We start from the raw sequence: 26,650 nt of genomic DNA, 5'->3' as shown, positions 1-26,650 counted from the left end.
CATCAAGGAATGTAGAAATAAGTGAAATAAAACAAGTAATGATAAATCAAGTAACCAGCAGACCACTATAAACAGTGGCGCAGAAAACAGAAAAAAAACAAGGCTCAACACATATGGCCTGAAAGTGTGGTGAATCTACCGGTAAAATGACTATAATCTTAAAAAGGTAAGGGTGGAGGAGTAGAAATGGTGCACAAAAATGGACAGAGGAAAAGAAAGGAAAAGAAAAAGTGTGTTGGGGGGGGGGGGGGCTTATGAGAAAGAAAGGGAAATTGGGGATTAGTTATATCAAGCAATTTATGAGAGGGCCCAGGGGAAACAGTAGGGGCCGTATCCGCTATAAAAGGGTCAAAATCAGAAGAGAACCGGAAGTGTAACCAAATGGTCCACATAATAGTGTGGGCTTCACTTTTATCAGCATCCCACGCTAACATCCTTTCAATATGTTCGATCTTAGGCCGCGTACACACGGGCGGATTGTCTGCCCAACTAAGTTCGTCAGACAATCCGACAGACAGTCCGTTCAACTTTTGAATGAACGGACTTGACCACACACGATGAACAGACAGTCCGCTGAAAGCTTGCGCGATGACGTGTACAGCACGTACGACGGGACTAGAAAAACGACGTCCAATACACTGCAATGCAACCTTCCGCCGTGTAAATCCTTTCTGAGCATGCGCCATACTTAGTCCGTCCAACTTGCCTACACACGAGCGGACTGTCCGCTGAAACCAAGTTTGGACGGACAAAACCAAGTTTGGACGGACAAAATTACGGATATTACGAAAGACTAAGGCCGCGTACACACGCGGGGACTGTTCGCCCAACTTTGTCCGCTGAACAGTGTTTCGGCGGACAGTCCGCTCGTGTGTGGGCTTCAGCGGACAGTTTCAGCGGACAGTCTGACGAACAAAGTTTTTCGGAAATTCCGTAAAACTGTCCGCTGAAACTTGGTTTGAGCGGACAGTCCGCCCGTGTGTAGGCTTGTTCGTCAAACTAAGTTCCGCGCATGCTCAGAAAGGATTTACACGGCGAAGGTTGCATTGCAGTGTATAGGACGTCGTATTTCTAGTCCCGTCGTACGTGCCGTTCACGTCATCGCGCAAGTTTCAGCGGACTGTTCGTTCGTCGTGTGTGGCCAAGTCCGTCCATGCTAATTTTGAGCGGACTGTCCGCTCAAACTGTTTGACGAACAAAGTTGGGCGAACAGTCCCCGCGTGTGTACGCGGCCTAAGTACGTCAGACTGTCCGCTGAAAAAGTCAGCTGAAGCCCACACACGAGCGGATTGTTCGCTGAAACACGGTTCAGCGGACTAAGTTGGGCAGACAATCCGCCCGTGTGTACGCGGCCTTAGTCTACTTCGCAGGCCCAATCTGCTAGAGAGGGGACCACTGGTTGGCGCAAAGACCTCGCAATAATTGATCGTGCAGCCGTCAGCAAATGGCGAATTAGGCTCTTCTTGATTTGTTTGTATGACCCCCGGTAACATAGATAGGACCGTTAAGTGGGGGGTTCGATATTTGTCCCTTACAAGTTTATCATTTAGCTGGAGAATCTTGTCCCAAAAGTCAGTAACACGTGGGCACGTACCCCAAATGTGCATCATGTTAGCCGGGGCCTGCAAGCATCCCCAACATATGTCCAGAACATTAGGATCGAGCTTGTGTAAAATAGTGGGGCACCGGTACCACCTAGAGAAAATACGATAATTCCGTTATTAATTCCATTTTAAAGTAGATTTCCAGGAAACACCTAAAGATGTCCTCTCCTAACACCTATGCCGACTAACCTGTGGAAGAAAGAAAAATAAACGTACTCATTTCAATCTGCCCCAGTCCAGTCACGTGATCTGGCTACCCTATGTCAGCCAGCGGTGGCTGCAGGGGAGAAGATAGAGCGCCAACAACAGATGTGCCATAGGAGTCTATGGGGGATTTCACCACTACCAGGCTTTTTCAGCCATTGTCAAGCGCTCTCCCCCCTCTTCTGTAGCTGGTGTTGGCTGACACAGGGGAGATTATGTGACCGGATAGGAGCAGGCTGAAAATAGGTAATTATATACATCCTTCTTACATTAGTTTGCATAGGTGTTAATGGGGGGAGAGGGCATTTTTAACCTCTTCCCGACTATACCCAAAAGACAGCTACAGCGCATTTGCCCAGTTTTGGAAGGCGTTCATGGGCGTCCTCCCAGAATCACGTCCCCCATGCGCCCCCTGTGGCATGCATCTGGAGCACTCTGTGTGAGGGGAAAGGGCCAATCACAGCGGCCCTTTACTTTTAAGTGGTTGTAAACCCTTACATATACCCAGTGAAGTGACTGACCTCAGGAGATACAGAGATGAAACAAATCCTCCTACATAAGTTGTACCTGTTTATCTGCAGTCTTCTCTTCTCTACAGCCTTATAAAGCATTCAAATCAAAGGATTTTTCTCAGATCCAGCAGGCAGGGGGAAAGGACCTGATGCCACTCACTGCACAGCACAGAGCAGAGAGAGCTGAGTGTAATCTGAGGCCTGAGTGGATGGAAAGGACATACCTCCCTCTACACAGTCTTATAGGAAAACATGCACAGTTGAGGCTGTCAATCAGCTTCTCTGTGTTGGAGGGGGGTTTCAGGCTCTCATGATTGCTTGGTGTTGGCATCATAGGCTGTCAGACATGACTAAAGCAGATATCCAAGAAATGAGATAGCAGACAGAAATCACACTAGGTGATTTGGATGAGGATTTGGAGAGGCAAGTACACACTATAGAAGGATAGGCTTTGTTCATTTTTTGCTCATTTTTAGAAGTTCCAAGCACTTTACAGTGGGCTTCATATATTTTTTTAAATAACAAACATGTTCTACTGACCTGCTCTGTGTAATGGTTTTGCACAGAGCAGCTCTGATCCTCTTCTTTTCGGGCCCCCCACCAGGGGGTCTGGCTCCTCCCCCTCGAAGCAGTGCCCCCCGGAGAAAGCCGCTTGCCCTGGGGTCACAACTGCATTCTCGCTCCCCACCTGCTGCCGTGGCTCAGCCCCCTCCCCACTGTCTCCTCATTGGCTCACTGGCTGTTATTGACAGCAATGGCAGCCAATGAGGATGGAGAGTCCTGGGACAGTCAAGGCTATCATGAACATTGCTGGATCAGAGGGAGCTCAGGTAAGGATTGTGGGGGCTGAGGACACAGAAGTTTTTTTTTTACCTTCATGTACAATATCTCACAAAAGTGAGTACACCCCTCACATTTTTGTAAATATTTTATTCTATCTTTTCATGTGACAACACTGAAGAAATTACACTTTGCTACAATGTAAAGTAGTGAGTGTACAGCTTGTATAACAGTGTAAATTTGCCGTCCCCTCAAAATAACTCAACACACAGCCATTAATGTCTAAACCACTGGCAACAAATTGGGCCCAATTAGCCATTTTCCCTCCCCGGTGTCATGTGACTCGTTAATATTACAAGGTCTCATGTGTGAATGGGGAGCAGGTGTGCTAAATTTGGTGTTAACGCTCTCACTCTCTCATACTGGTCACTGGATGTTCAACCTCATGGCAAAGAATTCTCTGAGGATCTGAAAAAAATAATACTTTCTCTACATAAAGATGGCCTAGGCCAGTGATGACGAACCTTGGCATCCCAGATGTTTTGGAACTACATTTCCCATGATGCTAATGCACTTTGCAGTGTAGTTTAGCATCATGGGAAATGTAGTTTCAAAACATCTGGGGTGCCAAGGTTCGTCATCACTGGCCTAGGCTATACGAAGATTGCCAAGACCCTGAACCTTAGCTGCAGCACGGTGGCCAAGACCACACAGCGGTTTAACAGGACAGGTTCCACTAAGAACAGGCCTCGCCATGGTCGATCAAAGAAGTTGAGCCATTAATGTCTAAACCGCTGGCAACAAAAGTGAGTACACCTCTAAGTGAAAATGTCCAAATTGGGCCAAAAGTGTCAATATTTTGTGTGGCCGCCATTATTTTCCAGCACTGCCTTAACCCCCTTGGGCATGGAGTTCACCAGAGCTTCACAGGTTGTCACTGGAGTCCTCTTCCCCTCCTCCATGATGACATCACAGAGCTGGTGGATGTTGGAGACCTTGCGCTCCTCCACCTCCCGATTGAGGATGCCCCACAGATGCTCAATAGGGTTTAGGTCTGGAGACATACTTGGCCAGTCCATCACCTTTACCCTCAGCTGCTTTAGCAAGGCAGTGGTTGTATTGGAGGTGTGTTTGGGGTCGTTATCATGTTGGAATACTGCCTTGCAGCCCAGTCTCTGAAGGGAGGGGATCATGCTCTGCTTCAGTATGTCACAGTACATGTTGGCATTCATGGTTCCCTCAATGAACTGTAGCTCCCCAGTGCCGGTGTTCTGTCAAAAACTGTCCGCCCATCGGATAGTGTCCACCCCGTACTGCTCAGGCACAGCGCTTGCGCAGTACAGAGAACAAGGAGACTCCGAAAGTCTCAGAAGAAGAACGGCGCCTGCGCACTGAGTCCAGGTGGAAGCCCCACCATCCAAGTGGACATACGGTAGCACATAGTAACAGGGCCCCTCGCGGGCTCGCTTCGATCGCCACGCTTCGGGCACAGCCTCGCTTCGCTTGCCACACTTCGGGCACAGCCTCGATTCGCTCGGCTATTTTTTATTCTAACTCTATGTCCACTTGGATGGTGGGGCTTGAACCTGGACTCACAGCACAGGCGCCGTTCATCTTCGGAGACGTTCGGCATCTCCTTGTCCTCCGTACTGCGCAGGTGCAGTACAGGGCGGACACTTTTCGATGGGGGACAGTATTCGACACATCACCGGCAGCACTCATGCAGCCCCAGACCATGACACTCCCACCACCATGCTTGACTGTAGACAAGACACACTTGTCTTTGTACTTCTCACCTGGTTGCCGCCTGTCACATGCTTGACACAATCTGAACAAAATAATATATATATAATGCATGAAGGTAAAAAAACATCAGCCTTTAGAACCACTTTAATCTGATTTTGCTAAGATCTCTTTACGCTTCCAAAGGTCCCGGGTGAAAGGCACGGGGGAAGAGGGCGGAACTCTGAAAGCCCTGTTGGTGGGTCACAACTGGTGAAAGAGCAAGAGGCCCTGTATTGTAAAATTCAATAGCTGAGCCCCCATCTCTCTTCCAGCCATGTGCTGTCTCTCCACTTATATAACTAAATAAACCTATAACATATGTTGTCCCATAAAAATAAACTCATTTACAATGTCTCTTATTTGACCATTGGCCTTTGCTGGCCTGCTCAGTGGGGTCACGTCTCAGACCGAATGAACGAGTATCAATGCATAATGTGATATACGAAGTGATAAATTGAGAGAAACATTAAAACGCAGCTGTATGGATCTGCGGGCGTTTTAACGATCGCCGGGGAATTTTTTCGAACGCATTAAGTGATCTCTTAAAATGCACCTGTTCTGCCGGGGAGGAAGAGGAAGAAGCGATTCCTCCAGCAATTATTAACACATGCACACAATGATGGTTCTCCGAAATCCCCATAAGACAGAGTTTTATTTCCCTCTCACCGAGCTCAGAAAAGGTGACAGTTCACAAACGTTTCAGTTCAGGATCTCCCCGAGGAAACGATAAACGTGAGTCTCGATGTTTTATCCGGATGTCAACTGGCCGGGAAGTTCCGTTAACAAGAACGTTAAAGTGCACCTGTGAGTTTTTTGGAGACGGCGATGTGCTGAGAATGGGGGAAGGTGAGCATTGCCCTTTAACCACATCAGTACCGGGCACTTTCGCCCCCTTCCTGCCCAGGCCAATTTTCAGCTTTCAGCGCTCTCGCATTTTCATTGACAATTGCGCGGTCGTGCTACACTGTACCCAAATGACATTTTTATCATTTTGTTCGCACAAATAGAGCTTTCTTTTGGTGGTATTCATTCACGACTCACGTTTTTTCTTTTTTGCGATATAAGCAAAAAAAGGGCGGAAATTTGGAAAAAAAATAAAAATAAAATATTTTCTTTATTCTGTTTTAAAAGGAATCCAATAAAATCGAATTTTGTCATAAATTTAAGCCAAACTGTATTCTGCTACATGTCTTTGGTAAAAACAATCCCGTTAAGCGCATAATAATTGGTTCGTGTGATCACGGACAGATGTACGCAGATGATCATGTACAGATGTGCGCAGATGATCATGTACAGATGTGCGCAGATGATCACGGACATATGTGTGCAGATAATCATTGGGACATGTGATTTGACTGGGACATATGTGGGGGACATGTGTGTGGGGACATGTGTTTTGCGACATTGTGTTTTACACTGTGTGTTACTATGCTGGTGATCAGTGTGTAAAAAACTGTAAAAAAAAGCAGCTCATACACACTGATCACCAACCGGCTGCAGAAATACGCTCTCCTCCCCTCACCGACAACTAATGTGTGAGAAGAGGAGAGCCAATCGCCTAGCAACCAACTCTCTATTTACATCACATGACAGCTGTGACTGGACACAGCCATCATGTGATCAGGAGGGCCAATCACAGAGCCCTCCTGCCGATCTGAGATGCGCCATGTCCAGGTGACACGAGCGCATCGGGATCGGGATCGCGCCGCTGCACCGGGCTCGCGCGACCCCCCCAAGGGACGTTACTGAATGCCCACTCAGAAGGAGAGAGCACCCACCCGGCCATACATATGCACTGGCCGGGTGGGAAGTGGTTAAATGACAAAAGTTTATGGTCAAAGCTATAAGTTGGACAATGCTCCAGCCATCTATACCGGGCAAAGGGTACGTGCTAGACATGTGCAATTCATTTCGTTAGCTGATTTCTAACTAATTTCAAATTTTCTGAACTACTAGAATTCGGATCGGTCGAAAAATGATCGGCCAATTTGAATTCTGTGTGAAGAATAGCTGGTGACTCATGAGCTGTCAGCGGGCTTCCCCACTGAGAACTGAAATGTAAACAGAACAATGCTTGCAATTAAGGGATGAGCTTCGAGTTCGAGTCAAACTCATGTTCGACTCGAACATTGCCTGTTCGCCTGTTCAGCGAACAGTGAACAATTTGGGCTGTTCGCGGCAAATTCGAAAAGCCGGAACACCCTATACAAGTCTATGGGAGAAATCTAAAGTGCTAATTTTAAAGGGTAATATGCAGGTTACTGTCCTAAAAAGTGTTTGGGGACCCGGGTCCTGCCCCAGGGGACATGGATCAATGCAAAAAAAAGTTTTAAAAACTGACGTTTTTTCAGGAGCAGTGATTTTAATAATGATTAAAGTGAAACAATAAAAGTGTAATATTCCTTTAAATTTCGTAGCTGGGGGGTGTCTATAGTATGCCTGTGAAGGGGCGCATGTTTCCCGTGCTTAGAACTATCCCTGCACAAAGTGTCATTTGTGCAGGAAAAAAAGTCTTTTAAAATCACTTGCGGCTATATTGTCGGCTCCCCGTAATACAGAGAACACTCAATGAGGGCACAAAAGTACCCCTACAATTTCACAAAGAAAGTGTAAAAATGGTTAAATAAGACAAACACACTTTTGAAAAATTCCTTTATTAAAAATAAAAAAAATAAAAAAAAGATTCCAGCGGTGCTAATCCACTCTTGCTATCCAGCGATGGATGATCATATCCAGCGACGGGGGATCTCTCAGTCCAGCGCTGTCCATACATCCGTCTTCTGTCTCCACTGCGGAGACACTGCGGAGACACTGCGGAGATCCCAGCGCTGACATTTCTTATATTAGGAGGGCGGGGCCACCCGTCACCTGGCCCCGCCCCTCTGACGCTGGTGAGGGGAGCCAGGGATTCCCTAATGATGTATGGGTGACCCCGCCCCCTCTGATGTAACGGAAACCTGCGTTACATCAGAGGGGCGGGGTCACCCATACGTCACTGGGGAACCCCTGTCTTCCCTCACCAGCATCAGAGGGGGCGGGTCAGGTGACGGGTGGCCCCGCCCTCCTAATATAAGAAACGTCAGCGCTGGGATCCCCGCAGTGTCTCCGGAGTGGAGACAGAAGACGGATGTATGGACAGCGCTGGACTGAGAGATCCCCCGTCGCTGGATATGATCATCCATCGCTGGATAGCAAGAGTGGATTAGCACCGCTGGAATCTTTTTTTATTTTTTTTATTTTTAATAAAGGAATTTTTCAAAAGTGTGTTTGTCTTATTTAACCATTTTTACACTTTCTTTGTGAAATGGTAGGGGTACTTTTGTACCCCCTTACCATTTCAAACAGGGGGGGGTGGGATCTGGGGGTCCCCTTGTTAAAGGGGGCTTCCAGATTCTGATAAGCCCCCCGCCCGCAGACCCCCACAACCACCGCTCAGGGTTGTGGGGATGAGTCCCTTGTCCCCATCAACATGGGGACATGGTGCTTTGAGGGGTCACAGACCCCCAAAGCATCCTCCCAATGTTGAGGGCATGTGGCCTGGTACGGTTCAGGAGGGAGGGGGGGCCGCTCTCTCATCCCCCCTCTTTTCCTGCGGCCTGCCAGGTTGCGTGCTCGGATAAAGGGTCTGGTATGGATTTTTAGGGGGACCCCCACGTCAATTTTTTTTTTAATTTGATGCGGGGTTCCCCTTAATATCCATACCAGACCCTTCAGGTTTTTTTTTAAATTTGACATGGGGTTCCCCTTAATATCCATATCAGACCTGAAGGGCCTGGTAATTGAATTTAGGGGAACCTCCACGCTTTTTTTTTTTTTTTTTATCAATGAATGAATGGATTGTCGGCTAATACAGAGAACACTCATTGAGTGTTCTCTGTATTACGGGGCGCCGACAATTTAGCCGCAAGTGATTTTAAAAGACTTTTTTTCCTGCACAAATTACACTTTGTGCAGGGACCGTTCTAAACACCAGAAACATGCGCCCCTTCACAGGCATACTATAGATACCCCCCCAGGTACCCAATTCAAAGGAATATTACACTTTTATTGTTTCACTTTAATCATTATTAAAATCACTGCTCCTGAAAAAACGGCCGTTTTTAAAACTTTTTTTTGCATTGATCCATGTCCTCTGGGGCAGGACCCGGGTCCCCAAACACTTTTTAGGACAGTAACTTGCATATTAGCCTTTAAAATTAGCAGTTTAGATTGTGAACGCTCGAGTCCCATAGACTTTAATAGGGTTCTAAAGTTCACATGAAGTTTAGGTCTGTTCGCAGGTTCTGGTGGGAACCGAACAGGAGGGGTGTTCGGCTCATCCCTACTGGCAATACAAAAATAAATAAAAAATGGCATGGGGTCCCCCCTAAAATCCATACCAGATCCTTATCCGAGCATGCAGCCTGGCAGGTCAGGAAAAGGGGGGGCAAGCAAGCACCCCCTCTCCTTAACCATACCAGGCCGCATGCCCTCAACATAGGGGGGTGGCTGATTTTTGCTTTGGTGGGGGGGGCTCTACCCCCCCGCACTAAAGCACCTTGTCACAGGGACCTCTTCCCAACAACTTTGGGCAGTGGTTGCGGAAGGTCTACGGGCAGGGGGCTTATTGCAATCTAAACAAGGGAGCCCCCAGATCTCAGCCCCCCATGTGAATCAGTAGGGGTACCCCATTGTACCCCTAGTCATTCACCAAAAAATTGTTAAAAATAAAGAAAAACAGTACTGTAACCTGTGAAAAAGGAGTATTTGGGATTTTAAAGGCACAATAATACAAAAATGTAGAAAAAAATATAAATTGAATACATAATATTGTTAAAAGCAGTAAATACATTACAATTCATTCAACATAGGATCTTATAATACACAAAAAAAGGTGCAAATTGATTGGATCTCTACATGTTTCGCCATGCCGATGGCTTCTTCAGGAGAATTCATATCAGGCAGTGTATAAATGATCACTGTGTATTCCGTAGGTAAATCTCTTAAATATAGCTTCAACAATAGGGATGGAAAAACTGGATCATTGGTAACACCATAGAGGGAGATAAGCAAATAACAAATGCCCACTATAGAGCCATCTGCAATAAGCATAGGTTTGATAAAAAAATGAAAACCAATGGGTTTAGGGTGATTCAATATAAATACCAAGGATAGAAACATAAGGAAGATAGCAAAAGAGATCCTCCCCAAGGGGCCTCAACTCCTCAAGCGCCACCACTGTCAATGGAGGATCATCCAAGTGAACTTCTCCCTCTCCTGTTGTTGGACCAGAAAAAGAAAGAAAAGAAAAACAGTAGATCATTTTTGACAAGTCCTTTATTAAAACCCCTTAAAAAACAATGTCCCCCGATGTAGATCCATCTTCAATCACGATGCCCGCTGCACCGCCGGACCCGGAAAAAATCCTCCCGTGATGAAGAACAGTAGTAACTGCTACAAGATTGCCATAGGAGACAGCAGCCCTAGTCTATACAGAAGTGGGGTCCGGCTGGAGGCCTTCACCTGCATAACTGTCTAGATATAGAAGCCTCTGAGTCTGCTAATTATTTTTGCAACTACCTAAGGGTGTCCTTGCCCTAACCCTCCCAGTTCTGTTTAAGAGACAATACATTTTTTTGCAGTTAAAAGTGTCTGGCGCCCACCTGTTCATCTTGCATTACACCCACCATTAGAAATATGAAAGGATAGATAGTGGCGCTAAACCCGAAACAAATTATACCAATTCTTAACGAAGGAGTTATGCTACATGATCCTCTTGTGCAATACATGCTCACAATTGCATGCTCATAATTAAATATGTTAGTGTGCAAAAAAAAATAAAAAATTTGGATAATAGTGTTAATTGATGTAATGTGTGCTCATAAAAAAGTGCTAAAAAATGTGCCAATGAAACTAAAATTAAGTTAAATTAATTCATAAGTGACCTTAAAGCATCAATTTAAGTTCACTATACAAAGACCATAATACAAAAAGAAATACATTCAGAGCCACATCCAAAAACTCATTGAGAAAATGTCCCATATGACAGTGAAGTAAAGTGACTAGTGCAAAGGTGCTGGTATCTTCGGTAAAGAGAAAGCAATCTTCCCCGGTGCGCCGCTCAGTGCTATAGTAATGTGAATGCTCTCACCAGAACTCTTACCCCAACTGGGGTAGATGGGCTTTCACAGTATAAGCCACTGTGCTGCTATCTGGCATCTGCTGCTGGTGCGCTGGGGGGATGTTCGCTCCTCCGTTGGTATTAGACCTCCGTTGGTGTATGTATCAAAGGAAGAAACATATCCATAGTGTAGTATGTATGTACAATCTACTTTATTTAAAACTAAAGAAAACTACTCACATGTAAAAAGTAAAAGAGCACTTTGTTTACAGAAAAAAGCTGTGGCTGTAAGGAAGATGCACGTAACGTGACCACGCCCTACGCGTTTCGTCAGAATGACGTCTTCTGGAGCGGCCATATTGGTGCACCTTCCGACTTTAAATAGGGTGCAGTGCTCCACTGCGCTTGCGTGATCCAAAGGCGCCATTTTAGGTGTGGGAATCCTTTCCACCTATGTTTACGCTGGTACCCTCCTCCACTATTATGCAGAACCTCCTATTTGGGCGTACGCAAAGGAAAGAAGAAACACGGAGGGGGAAGGGTCTGTATATAGACCTGTTCTGTCAGTTTATTTATTGTTTTTTTGGGACGTGGAGTGCTGCAACCCATTATATAAGCAAGCCAGTTGCTGACACACCATTCTATTCACGTGGTAATTACCCATTATATAAAATAAAACAAGTATAATTTTTTTTTCGGGTTTAGTGCCACTATCTATCCTTTCATATTTCTAATCCTAGTACCCCCTCCCCCTTCTTGGGGTAGTGGTTTCTAAATAGATTCAGCTCTAACCCATTTGCCACTAACAATTTTGAGCAGTCCATAGCGCAACTTTGCTTATTTACTTATATTACACCCACCATGCCTAGTAACCCACTCTACACAGAAGAATGTCGGCTCTCCCTATCTCTGGAGGTAACTATAAGGCCCAAAGAGGCCCGGAACTTTGCTACAGAAACAAAACTAATTTTTGTCGTTCTGCACATGTCTAGTACATACACATGGGTGGCAAACATCTACGCATGCAGAGAAATGCTCTGCTTTTTAGCAGAGCATTGGGGGTGCCATTAATTCTTAAAAACACCCAGAAGCATTAGCAAACACCTGCATTTTAGCAAACGCCAAACAAACGCACATGGTGCCGCACGATTTAACAGAAGGGTTGGAGACTTCTTTCCCTGCATGTAGGGTAACCTATAAAAATAGGTAGGCTTCCCTATGCATGACCTAAGATTTTGCTGCACTTAATGCAGATAAGCCATGGCTAAAAAGATCAATGGTGTCAATTTTAACTTACGAGGCAGAAATGACTCATTGCTCAAGGAACCCCGAACAACTTCTGGATGAACCCTGGCTGAGAAACCCCGATTCTCAGCAAAGAAGACTTCCCATAAGATGCTCCATAGAAGCAGCCATCCTCTTGCTCTGCTCCTTCTGGATGTATCCTCCAGGAAAGCAGCTTAGATTCCTTAGGCCCTAGCATAGCAACCAGTATGAGGCAATGTACAGCAGCATGAGACAGTGGAGAGTAGTTACAATGTATTTTTTTTATAATGACTTACTTCTGTTTCTGTTCCTTGGGTTGACTCTATCCAGACCTCCATCAGTGCAAAACCTGCACAGGTTTTACATGACCAATGTATTAAAGATATCACCAACTCTCCCGTGATCCCCTTATTAACCCTACCAGCTCCTTCCCCCCTTTCCCTTACCTTAACCCATGGCCGTCTTTAAGGCAGGGCAAAAGGGGCAGCTGCCCTGGGCCCTGTCATTGTTGTGGGGCCCAAAGCAGCTGCCTCATACTTGCCAACTATCCCAGTTTGCATTCCCTTGTCCCTTAAAGTTTTAGTCCTGTGCTGTGTCCTGATATCTCAGTGTGAAGTGCTGCTACTAATGCTGCCCAGCTCTGCCCTATTGTTGTGTACAGATGACTCACCTGCAGACCCTGTGTTTACATGTAAATAAGCGACATTCATATGTAAATAGCAGTGACATGCATATGTAAATAGCAGTGACATGCATATGCAAATAGCTGAGACCAATGGAATTGATATGTAAATAAAGGCAGTATTCATATGTATATCATGCCCCGCTGCAGTGAGGAGATGATGTGCTGTAACCTATAGCAACCAGTGAGCAGTATTACTGTACAGTAATCTCTAGCAGCGAATCAAAAAGCAGAAATCATCTGCTGTAAGCTCTAGCAACTAATCAGTGAGCCTTAAGGAGTGCTGTAACCTCTAGCCACCAGTTAGTGAGCGGTAATGATATGCTGTAACCTCTGGCAACCAATCGCAATCGCTGCCTGATCTGATAAGGTAAACTGGTTTTAAGTCTAGCTGCTATTTATTTTATGTCTCAGAGAAGGTGGAGAGTGAAATTGCATGGGGGGAGGGGGGCCCTAAGAAAATTTTTGCCCAGGGTCCAATCAATATTAAAGACGGCCCTGCCTTAACCCATCATTAACCAATAATGGACCACACAGGAGTTTGGAGTATAAAACTGGCCAAAGCAGCCTTTATTAAACAAAACTATTCCAACCAACAATAAATAACTTCAATTAACATCCTAATTGAATTCAATACAACCTTTTTAACGACAATTTCAAAACTCCCAGCCTGTTGGTCTTTGACGGTAACCCGAACTTCACCTTTTCCACTTAAACTTCACCAGTACACTGCGGGACCATATATTATCATACCGGGCCTCCGGCCGTTTATCAGCCCGGAGACAACCCCCTTTCCCGCAGTGCAACCATTCCCGTATTCCAGCCTACCCTTCCGCTGGAATACACCAAAAAGGGGACACATACCACCTATGAGCCCCCCACCACTTCCATCACATCTGTTTTCTTGCCACCATCAAAGACCAAAGACACCGCCGCTACAGCTGCTATGACGACCCAAATCCTCATACCCTATAAAAAGAAAACAGACACACAAGAAGCGAAATACAGGAAAAACAATACTTAAATGACCCTAGGTATAAAAAGGGGAGGGTGGGTGGGAATCTTCCTCTTCTCTGAACCTTCCTCTGGTCCCGATTGTCCCCGCCCACATTATTTATATTGCCCTGCCCCCTCCAGCTCCAAATGTCCTGACTCCTCCCCTTCCTTCCTTTCCTCACCACTTAAACCCTTAGTTGCTTACTTCCAAAGATTTGTCATGCCCGGCCCTTCATTGATTTTTTTTTTCTGTCTCTTATTCCGGGCCTCCCTGTTTACTAATACCACTGTCATTTGTAAAGACAGAAGCCGGCAGAGGAAGTCCTCTACTACTCGCTTCCTTTGCAGCTCTGACTGATGACCTTTAATGCAGAGTGTAGTTTAGGAAGTGAGTAGTGGAAGACTTCCTCCGCCAACTTCTGTATTTACAAATGACAGCGGCATTCGAGTTATAAAATCCTGTGCAGGTTCCGCGCTGCAAAAGGAAGTACAGGCATACCCCACTTTTAAGTACACTATGGGGTTTATTTACTAAAGCTGGAAAGTGCAAAATCAGGCTCACTTCTGCATAGAAAACCAATGAGCTTTTAATCCCAGCTTGTTCAATTAAGCTTTGGTAATAAAACCTGGAAGCTCATTGGTTTCTATGCAGAAGTGAGCCTGATTTTGCACTTTCCATCTTTAGTAAATAAACCCCATTGTGTACTTAAAAGTGGGGTATGCCTGTAAGCATTTGGTGTCAGGGGCAAGTTTGACATTTTTCAGATACACGTTAATACCAACATTTCTTTTTTTTTATAGAAAATTACTTAAACCCCCAAATATTATATACTTTCTGAAAGCAGAAACCCTAAAAAATAAAATGGTGGCTGCTGCAATTTTAGTTACCGTATATACTCGAGTATAAGCCGAGATTTTCAGCCCCTTTTTTTAGGCTGAAAGTGCCCCCCTCGGCTTATACTCGAGTCACCGCCGTCTGCCTACCTGATCAGCGTGTCGTGCAGACAGACGGCGGCCATTCCACTGTTCAAAAGCCGCGCCTCCCTGTCTGTGATAGGCGGAACACTCAATTTCCCAGCAGTCAGTGGTCTGCCTATCACGGACATCCTCTCATCCTCCTCCGTAGTATGAGGACGAGTGGATGTCCGTGATAGGCGGAACACTGACTGCTGGGAAATTGAGTGTTCCGCCTATCACAGACAGGGAGGCGCGGCTTTTGAACAGTGGAATGGCCGCCGTCTGTCACAGACGAGGAGGAGAGGTGCGGCTTTTGAATCCTGGAATGGCCGCCGTATGTTTTTATGACATGCTGATCGGTGCAAAATGGCACACGGAGCTGCAGATGGGCACAGAGCTGCAGAAGGGCACAGAGGCTGCAGATTGGCACACGGAGGCATGCACAGGACACAGGTAGGCTGCAATGGACACAGGGAGGTACATAGGGAGGTACACAGGGAGGTATGCAGCTGCAGATGGGCATTGTTGACCCTCTTTTCCACTCTTTTAAGCTGTAACAGTAGCTGCTGCATGTCTCATCTTCGGCTTATACACGAGTCAATACGTTTTCCCAGTTTTTTTGTGGTAAATTATGGGCCTCGGCTTATATTCGAGTCGACCTATACTCGAGTATATACGGTATGTTTAGTTGTGCAGCCAATTATCAAATGCAAATTTGGGGGGGGGGGGAACAAAAACATTTAAATGAATCTTAGTGCACACAAACATAATTTAAAACCCCCCCTTTTTTTTGTAAAATATAAAAGATGATGATGTTGTGTAAAGTAAATTTATACCAAACAAGTCAAGATTTTAAATTGTGCATGCTTATGAAATGGCTACAAACTATTGTACCTAAAACTATCCGTAGGCAATGCTTTTAAAGCCTTTTCAGGTTATCAGTTTAGAGTTAAACATGGGCTCTAGTGCGAAACGTATTGTTCTTACTCTGAGGCTCGAAGGGATACCTCATATATGTGGTGCAATCACTGTTTACATACGCAAGCCAGACCTACGTGCTTATTTGAGCTTTTACACAGGGGGATGGGGGTACTTTAAACTTTAAGATTTTATTTAAATTTATTTTGTTACACTTATTAAAAAAAAATGTCATTGAACTTTATTGCTATAACAGTGGGTGAACAACACCCCTTGTGATAACTTTGAGCAGTGACATTGACTCTTTATGGAAAGATCAGGGGTCTATTAGGCCCCTGATCCCTCCTCTGCCCTATCTGGTCAAACAAAGATTTGTTTGATTCAAATATTTCCCTGGCTGTAATGGCCAGAGAAAAACAACACTGAACGCAGAAGAGACGTTACTTCCGGCTTCATTCGTCACAGAGGAGATCAGGGATTGGATGATCCTCCATCTCCCCTGTGGGCAGCTAACCCAACCGCTTACAGCAGTCCCAGGCTCCCCGATGGAACAGGAGGGCCCTGTAAATGTGATCAGGCTATTGTAAAGCCTTTTGGATTACTTTTACTTAGGTCTTATCGAACAATTAAATTAATGGACTGCCTTGAACATGACACATGGGAACGCATGGAAAAGCGCAATAGACTGCACACTCTGATTTATCTGTGAGGTGTGAACAATGCCTTAAGAAGCAACAGGCTTTGAGAGCCAGGTTTTAAACCATATCAATACAAGCTGACTGTTGGAAGTACCTCCAGTATTGTGTGGGTAGGTGCAGGGCCGGTGCTACCATTAGGCAAACTAGGCAGCTGCCTAGGGCACCCTGCTGCCTAGGGTGCCCAGCCACTGGTGTTCCTACTTTTTTTTCTCTGCAGTAAGCAGCTAAGTCTCAGCATCAGCAGGCAGCCGTCGCTCCGTTCGTACATGGTGTCAGAGGCACAGCAGCAGTGGAGGACTGTGTCTGTGTCCCAACTCCCGAACAAATAGAAGCAAGCAAACATTCATTGATGGGCACTTGTAGGCTGCATTAAAGGGGCACTGGTGAGGCTGCATTGTTGGGTGCTGGTGAGGCTGCATCTGATGGGTGCTGGTAGGCTGCATTTGATGGGCGGTGGTGATGCTGAATTAATTGGCGCTGGTAAGGTGGCATTGATGGGTGCTTCATTAAAAAGGTGAGGTTTGCTTAGACAGGGAAAATGGGGTGGAGTTGGGGGTGGATTCAGGGGGGCGGCAAAATTAGGTTTTGCCTAGGGTCTCAAAAATCCTTGCACCAGCTCTGGGTAGGTGCAGCTTGGTGCGGCAGCAATAACACCAAGTACAGATGCTAATAATAGAACTTGTAGTAAAGTCAATGAAAAACAGTTCACAACAAGCCTCGCGGAAGGGAGCCCAACCGGGAACACTCACGGACGTGTAGCGGAGAAAGTCTCAGCTGGGCCAACAGTGTCTGTCTGGAGGGGCAGAATGTGGCCTGACTGGTCCAAGCCCAAGTGGGAAGGTTTTCAGGAAGAGTGGCGGGACCCTAAGCATTCCCTACTCATCTGGAACCTTTCCCTACTGCTAATGCTGTCGCTGACAGACAGCTGACCTGTCACTACACTACCCACATGAATGCATGACAAACCCAGTAGCCAGGGTCTAAAGTAGATCCTACCTGGCCCAATAATGGCCACCAGGGTCACATGGGATGTCAGCATCCAACCAGATTGCTATTCGAGTGATCGAGGAAACCATAGAGGAACCAGGTTCCTCCTGGCTTCCTCTCCCTCTGCACTGGCACCAGGGTTGAGTGCCACCTGCAGTGGAGAAAACAGACTGCACCTGCCTTCAATTGTTAAATGTTTTTTTTGCAAACCCTGCAACTGAATTAATACTTATTTACTTTAACTTGGCCTTTTACAGGAGGTAGAAAAGTAACGGATCTACTGGCGGGATCAACAGATAATAAAACGAAGTTACAGAGGAACCAAAACTGTTGTGATAATGCCCATTGAATAAGGCAGATGAGGTCTTAGGAGAGTTTCTCCCACGCTGGGTGGGATATAACGGTGAAGACGTCTGACCTGCTTTCCCACTTTTTTTTTTTTTTTTTAGTTGCAACATCTACATTTTTTCCTTCGTTTTGCAGACTCAGCAGATTTCAGATCAAGCCTTATCAGGAAGATCTGTTCAGAAGTCACAACACGCCCGGAATCAAGCTGCCGCGCAGTGAAGCGTTAACGCTTAAAATCTCTCTGTCAGTGAACTGTGTCTTGGCGCAGGCCAGCGATTCCTACAGAGATACAGCCGTGTTTATTGCTGAATTCAATTTGGACAGGATTCCAAGGGAGGATATGTTCTATTCCTCCCCAGCCGAATGAAAAATAAAATAAACAGTTGAAAAGAGTAAGGATAGGCTTGGGTTCACTGCTACCATGGGTTCAAGATTTGTAGTCCCAGCACAGATTCACCGGAAACATTTTGCATTGGCTTTAAACTATGGCCAGCGGGCTTAGAAGAGCCAAAAAGGGTGCTTTTGGATAAGCTGGTCTTCCTGGTGAAGATGCCACTGTCAAGCTTTGCCCAACTGGGGGCCTGTGCTAAGCCCTAAGGCATCTAAGTTGCTTTCCTGGAGCATACATCCAGAAGGAGCAGAGCAAGAGCATGGCTGCCTCTATGGAGCATCTTATGAGAAGTCTTCTATGCTGAAAAGCAGGTTTTCTCATCTAGGGTTCATTTAAAGTTTTCTGGGGAGTTCCTTGAGCAATGAGCAAGTTCTGCTTCTCAGAAACGTTTCGCACTGACACCAATAATCTCTTTAGCTATCTGTAAGGGGGTATGTCTTCCCAATGACCGCAAGTGTAAGGATCATTCTTCCCACTGACCATCACACTAATGCAGTGGTTTCCAAATTGAGACCCCGAGGAAGGGGGGGGGGGGTAGATGCGGCCCTTGTGGCACTATTCCTCTCACTAATACCAAGCCCCACGGAAAAGGGAGCCCAACTGGGAACACTCACGGGCGTGTAGCGGAGCAAGTCTCAGCTGAGCCAACAGCGTCTGTCTGGAGGGGCAGAATATGGTCTGGCTGTTCCAAGCCCAAGTAGGAAGGCTTCCAGGAAGAGTGGCGGATCCCCTACTTCAACTGACACCAATGACGGGGAACTATTCCATCCACTGACACCAACACTGTGATACTATTCCTCTCACTGACACCAATAATGGGGCACTGTTCCTTCGACTGACACCAACAATGGGACAGTATTCCCTCCCACTGAAATCAATGATGGGGCACTATTGCTCCCACTGACACAAATGATAGGGCACTATTCCTTCCACCGACACCAATGATGGGGCATTATTCCTTCCACCGACACCAATGATGGGGCGCTATTCCTCCCACTGACACAAATGACAGGGCACTATTCCTTCCACCGACACCAATGATGGGGCACTATTCCTTCTACCGACACCAATGATGGGGCACTATTCCTTCCACCGACACCAATGATGGGGCACTATTCTTTCCACTGACACCAATGATGGAGCGTTACCTATACCAGGACATGTTCTACTTCCTCTGGTCTGGCCCCTCTAAAGTCTGAAGGTTAGAAACTTTGGAGACCCCTGCTAATGTATCATTTTTAGCAGGGGTGCCCTGGGAATAGAAAGTTATTCGATAGGGTTGCTCGGACAGGGCACTATTCCTTCCACCGACACCAATGATGGGGCACTATTCCTTCCACCGACACCAATGATGGGGCACTATTCTTTCCACTGACACCAATGATGGAGCGTTACCTATACCAGGACATGTTCTACTTCCTCTGGTCTGGCCCCTCTAAAGTCTGAAGGTTAGAAACTTTGGAGACCCCTGCTAATGTATCATTTTTAGCAGGGGTGCCCTGGGAATAGAAAGTTATTCGATAGGGTTGCTCTGAGTTGAAAAGGTTGAGAAAGGCTACTGAAGTGTGTCCTGGAGAGCTTGGGAGAAGCTCTTTCTGGTTGGCAATACATGGAGATCTTACTGCTCGATACCTATAATAAGGCCTTACCTTTGTATAAAATTACCTATTTTTCTAGGGACTGCCCTAAAAAAAATTGATAAAATTTGGTCAAGATGAACGTCTGCGGTATGGGGAGATATAGAGGTTTAAATTCTTTCAGTCTCACTTGTATTTACTATATGGTTGTATAATACTACTTTTGAGGTTTTGAAATGAATCCTTGGTTCCTTTGAATCTTTTGGATCCCTTACCTATTATTTTTTTTAATTTCTCTTATTTCTTCTGACATACACCTTTGTACCCTATATCACAGTTTCACCAGCTGTTTGTTTTTAGACACATATTTTTGACACACTCATATGAGTAGCCTGTATTTGACTATGTACAAATTTATTGTTGCACAGTATTGTGTGTATGGTAGTCTGTTCTGTGAACTGTACAAAATGCCTGTATTTATGTGTGTAGGCTGGTTCAGTCTACTTTCTCCGCTACAGGTGGTGCTCAACTGCAGTGGTATTGTAGGGGGGAGAGGAAGTCCAGAGGAACATGGTTCCTCTATGGTTTGCTTGGTCACTGGGGAAGCCATCTGAAATGGGTTCTGCCACCCCATGAGACTCTAGCAGCCATTTTGGATCAGGCAGGGCCTTTTTAGGGCCTTGGCTTTCAGACTTGGTGCACATTTTGTGTGTGGGCAGTGTAGGGAGAGGTCACCCATCTGACAGGAAGAGTGATTAGCGGCAGGGAGAGGATCCAGTCGAGTAGGGAAAGAATAGGGACATGTCATCCTTCTGGAAATCTCCTCATTTGGGCTCGAACCGACCATGCAATATTGCACCCCTCAGAGCAGGGGCTGTTGGCACAGTTCCCGGTCAGGCGTCTTCCTGCCCGATTTGTTGTGAATTTCTGGATTCTGCGTTTATATAAGGTCTGTTCTCTGTAAACAGAGTCGGTATGATTACTGCTGCCGCACCACGCTGCGCCTCCCCACGTGTGCCCTGTTTTTCTTTCTGTTCTCTATGCAAAAGTGAATAAAACCACCCTTTAAAAATATACCTGTGACTACTCTCATAAGGTCAAGGGCCTAAGATCCACTCAAAATACAAGAGAGACCATTTGACCTTTAAGGCCTTGGCTCCCAGGCTTGGTGCACATTTTGTGTGGTTATTTTAGGGACAGGTCAACCGTCTGACAGGAACAGTGATTAGCGGCAAGGAGAGAGTCCAGTGGAGTAAGGAAAGGAGAGGGACACGCCGTCATTCTGGAGATCTCCCCATTTGGCCTCGGACCGGGAAGGCCTTATTCTGCCCCTTTAGAAAGACGTTGTTGGCACATCTAGACCTGCTCGGCTACACATTGCTGATCGTGCCATGAGTGTTCCTGGTCGAATGCCATTCCCGCCAGATTTCTTGTGAATTACTGGGTTCTCTGCAACTAGGGTCTGCGTGATTACCGCACCACGCTGCACCTCTCCATGTGTTGCCCTTAAAAAAGATACCCGTGATTATTTGCAAGAGAAAAACTCACCCAAGCTCTACCGCTATATAGTATAGTTGGTGCGTAGAGTAGTCGGTGCTCTGGCTAATTAATCTCACAAAAGATCCATAGAAAATACAGGCTGGCAACTTGACAGTTTCTCCATAGAAAATATTTATTTAAGCATTACAGCATTAACATCATCCAAAAACGCTGACGCGTTTCGGCCTTAGGTCTTCATCAAAAGCATAAAAATATGACATTAAAAACAGGTATATATAAGGGAAGCAGCCCTTGTGATGTATGAAGGGCAAAAATCACTTAATTAAAAAATTCACGGAACCCGTCGTGACTATTCACATAAGAACAGTGTGGTGCGGCGGCAATAACACACACTCAGTCCAGATGCAATTGAAAGAACTTGTATTGAAGTCGAAGTAAAACAGTTCACAACAAGCCCCGTGGGAGGCAGCCCAACCTGGAACACTCACAGATGAACAGCAGTGTAGCAGAGCAGGTCTCAGCCGAGCTGACAGCATCAGGCCAGTCTGTGCCCAAGTGGGGAGGTTTCCAATAGAAGTGGAGGATCCCTAGTCTTTCCCTATTAATGGGAACTGTTCCCTGCCACTAATACTGTCCAGACAGACGGGTGACCTGTCCCTACACTACCCACAGGCTATATGCACTCCAAATCCAGGAGCCAGGGTCTTAAATAGATTCTGCCTAACCCAAGATGGCTACCAGGGCTGGACTGGGACAAAAATTTGGCCCTGGACTTCATCCAGACCGGCCCACAGTATATAAACTATATGCAATTGCGCAAAAAAAACATAGGTAAAAACATTCCACTATAAGTAAAAAAGCACAGGTCACTGCACTATGGGTGAGCAGGGACTTGGGTATCTATGGTTTCACTGAAAGAACAAAAAAGTCCCTGCATTGGTGGTTTCACTGGAAGGACAAATGTCCTTCTGTCCGTGTTGTCACTGAAAGAAAAAAAATTGTTCCTGCATTCATCATATGTGACACCAGTAAATTTAAGGAGGTGGAGTGGTAGAAAGCTGGAAATGGGGATGAAGATGGCGGGAGTGGAGTGTGGGAAGCTGACAGGGGGGTGACGATGACGTGGGGCAGAGTAGTAAGAAGCTGACATGGGGATGAAGATGACAGAGCGGAGTAGTAGCAAGCTGACAGGGGGGATGACTATGACAGTGGGGATGAAGATGATGGGGCGGAGTGGTAGGAAGCTGACATGGGGGATGAAGATGATGGGGGCGGAGTGGTAGAAAGCTGACATGGGGGATGAAGATGATGGGGCGGAGTGGCAGGAAGCTGACAAAGGGGGTGAAGGTGACAGGGGGGCATAAAGATGATGGGGACGGAGTGATAGGAAGCTGACAAGGGGGCTGAAGATGACAGGGGGATGAAGATGATGGGGTGGAGTGGTAGGAAGCTGACATGGGGGATGAAGATGACATGGGGGATGAAGATGATGGGGGGGCGGAGTTGTAGGAGGCTGACATGGGGATGAAGATGACAGGGGGATGAAGATGACAGAGGGGATGAAGATGACATGGGGGGATGAAGATGACGGGGGGGGGGGGTGAAGATGACATGGGGGTGAAGATGACAGACAAAATCTGTGTAGAATAGCTTTTAGGACATCTTTAAAGGTAGCCTGTTGGGGTTGAAATATGGGATCAGTCACCCACCCTATAATTTGGGCAGAACAGTTCCCTTCAAAAGTAAAGGATGTGTGCTTACTTCTCCAGAGCCCTGTGCTTTCCTCTTTCTCTCCTTTTTAAATGCGGCAGCCTCTTTCGGGCTCTTCAGCAATCACACACCGTGTGGGACAGTCCAAACAGCCAGGGACTGCGTGGGCTCCTCTGATCTGTCTTGGGTGGGACTGGACTGAGCCTGGAGGAGGGGATGACGTCATGATGAGGTGAGTGGAGCGCCGTGCCTGTGCTCAGCACCTCATTGGCTGACATGGCACCTGTCCTGGGCACACAGTGCCAGCGAGGTTGCAGTGATTGGCGGGTTCTGGCAGGCGGCGGCAACTCACCACCAATCTGAATAGTGCATAAAGACAGCGCTGCCCGGACAGGCCGTGGAGCCTGGACACTGAACATTGAGTCTGAGCACATTATGCTTAGGCTCACCGCACACACAGTGAGTGACATTCCAGGCCGTCAGAGTCACTCCGCACTATTTCAGCAGAGCTGCGCCAGCCCCCCAGCCTGGCAAACTGATCCAGGATGGCCTGCACCCTCCCAGCTAGGCTAGGCAGCAGTGCTCCCTAGGTGACAGGCTGTCACTGGAGCTGGCCCACTGAGCCATCGGCCCACCGGGAAAATCCCGGTAGTCCCGATGGCCAGTCCATGCCTGATGGCTACCAGAGTCACAACGGGGGCCAGCATCCAACCGGATCGCTGCCCTAGTGATCCAGGAAACCATAGAGGAAACCAAGATATTCTCTGCCTCTACAATGCCACTGCGGTTGTGTGCCACCTACAGTGGAGTAAGTGGACTTTACATGCCTACACAGGCTTGCGCACAGGGTGTGCTGGCTGTGCCTGGGCACACCCTAATCACCCTGTGTGATGCAGATTTCCCCTGCTGAACGCCCTTAACCCCGTGGCAGCTGAGGCTACAGAGAAAGGGACTGGGAATCTCTATCATCTGTTCCTTTCTCTGCTATTTCACCAAATCCCCTGAATGGGACTCCAACTTATATTGTAAAAAAAAAAATTGGAAAAAATAATAAAATAAAATAATAAAAACAAAAAACTACTGACACAAATCTCATCCCTACGGACACCATCCACTGCTTTACTGCGAATGTGTGTTTAAGCTTTGGGGTGCACATTCTAATGAAATAGGCTGTGCACACCTATGCACTAAGTATTAGCATGGGGGAGGGGATAGTGGGGAGGTTTCCAAGAGATGTGGAGGATCCCTACTCTTTCCCTATTCACCTGGAACCTTTCTCTGCCACTAATACTGTCCCTGACAGACGGATGACCTGTCCCTACACTACCCACGCGTTAGATGTGCTGCACACCAAACCGAGGAACCAGCAGGGTCCTAAATAGACTTTACCTGACCCAAGATGGCTGCAAGAGTCACAGGGGGGGCAGCATCCAACCAAATCTCTGCCCCAGAGACCCAGGAAACAACAGAGGAACCATGACATTCTCTACCTCTGCAATGCCACTGCGGTTTGCGTGCCACCTATAGTGCCACCTATAGTGATGAAAGTGGTCTTCACTTGCCTGCACACTAATTATTAGCAAAGGGGGAGGGAATAGTGGGGAGGTTTCCAAGAGAAGTGGAGGATCCCTATTCTCTCCCTATTCATCTGGAACATTTCCCTGCCACTAATACTGTCCCTGACAGATGGGTGACCTGTCCCTACACTACCCACATGCTAGATGCATGCCAGATCCAGAAGCCAGGGTCTTAAACAGGCTCTGCCTGACCCAAGATGGCCACCAAAGTCACAAGGAGGGCCATCATCCAACCAGATCGCTGCCCCAGTGACCCAGGAAACCACAGAGAAACCATCACATTCTCTGCAGCTACAATGTCACTGTGGTTGAGTGCCCCCTTCAGTAGAGAAAGTGTGCTTCACCTGCCTACACACTAATTATTAGCAAAGGGGGAGGGGATAGTGGGGAGGTTTCCAAGAGAAGTAGAGGATCTCCATTCTTTCCCTATTCATTTGGAACCTTTCCCTGCCGCTAATACTATCCCTGATAGATGGGTGACCTGTTTCTACACTACCCACATGCTAGATACATGCCAGATCCAGAAGCCAGGGTCTTAAATAGACTCTGCCTGATCCAAGATGGCCACCAGAGTCACAACGGGGGGGCGGGGGCAGTATCCAACCAGATCGCTGCCTCAGTGACCCAGGAAACCACAGAGGAACCATCACATTCTCTGCCGCTACAATGCCACTGTGGTTGAGTGCCCCCTTCAGTAGAAAAAGTGTACTTCACCTGCCTACACACTAATTATTAGCAAAGGGGGAGGAGATAGTGGGGAGGTTTCCAAGAGAAGTGGAGGATCCTTATTCTCTCCCTAATCGTTTGGAACCTTTCCCTGCCGCTAATACTGTCCCTGACAGATGGGTGACCTGTCCCTACACTAGAAGAAAAAATATTACAGCGCACACACATGCAAAACTAACATTTACCTCCAGCAAGGCTTTTTAAAAACACCTAGACATTTTCAAAAAACATTATCAAAAAATATGGGGATTTGGTCACACCATATTGCTATATGGTGCTTAAGCCCACTTACTGCGACAAAGTACCCCATGATTAGTGGGTCCTACACTATCCATAGATTGGGAGATCCTGCTTCTCTGAACCATGGGAGCTACACTCCTCTATATGGGAGAACATGAGGTCTCCACCATGACACAGGTGGTCACTAATGAGAGGTACTTAATGAGGGAGTGGGGTGCTCCACCCAAAAGGATTTGGTCAGAATCCCTACAATAGACAAACAAGATATTGTCCCTACACTACCTACATGCTAGATGCACATCGAATCCAGGAGCTAGGGCTTTAAATAGACTCTGTCTGACCCAAGATGGCCACCAGAGTCTGAACGGGGGGGGGGCAGTATGCAACCAGATCGCTGCCCTAGTGATCCTGGAAACCATAGAGCAATGGTAGTGAACCTTGGTATGTTGGGAACTACATTTCCCATGATGCTCAACTACACTGCAGAGTGCATGAGCATCATGGGAAATGTAGTTCCAAAATATCTGGGGTGCCAAGGTTTGCCATCACTGCCATAGAGGAACCAGAACATTCTCCGCCTCTGCACTGCCACTGTAGTTTGAGTGCCACCTATAGCAGCCTTTCTCAACCTTTTCAACACAGAGGAACCCTTGATATAGTTCTCTGGTCTCGGGGAACCCCTGCTAAAATTTAGAAATCTACAACTCATGATACATTAGTGTGATGGTCAGTGGGAAGAATGGTCCTTACACTTGTGGTCATTGGGAAGAATTACCTCCTTACAGATAGATAAAAAGATCAATGGTGTCAGTGGGAACTTATCTGAGAGGCAGAAATTGCCCAATGCTGAAGGAACCCCTAGCAACTTCTGGAGGAACCCCTAGCAACCTCTGGAGGAACCCCTAGCAACCTCTGGAGGAACCCCTAGCAACCTCTGGAGGAACCCTTAGCAACTTCTGGAGGAACCCTAGTTGAGAATCGCTGACCTATAGTGAGGAAAGTGGACTTCACTTGCCTACACACTAAAGCCGCGTACACACGGGCGGACTGTCTGGCCAACTTAGTCCGCCGAAACACATTTCAGCGGACAGT

Source organism: Lithobates pipiens, unplaced genomic scaffold (genome assembly GCF_037356315.1).
Source record: "Lithobates pipiens isolate NorthernLeopardFrog02 unplaced genomic scaffold, aLitPip1_a1.2 Scaffold_22, whole genome shotgun sequence".
NCBI lineage: Eukaryota > Metazoa > Chordata > Amphibia > Anura > Ranidae > Lithobates > Lithobates pipiens.
Note: the sequence above shows the minus strand (reverse complement) of the source record.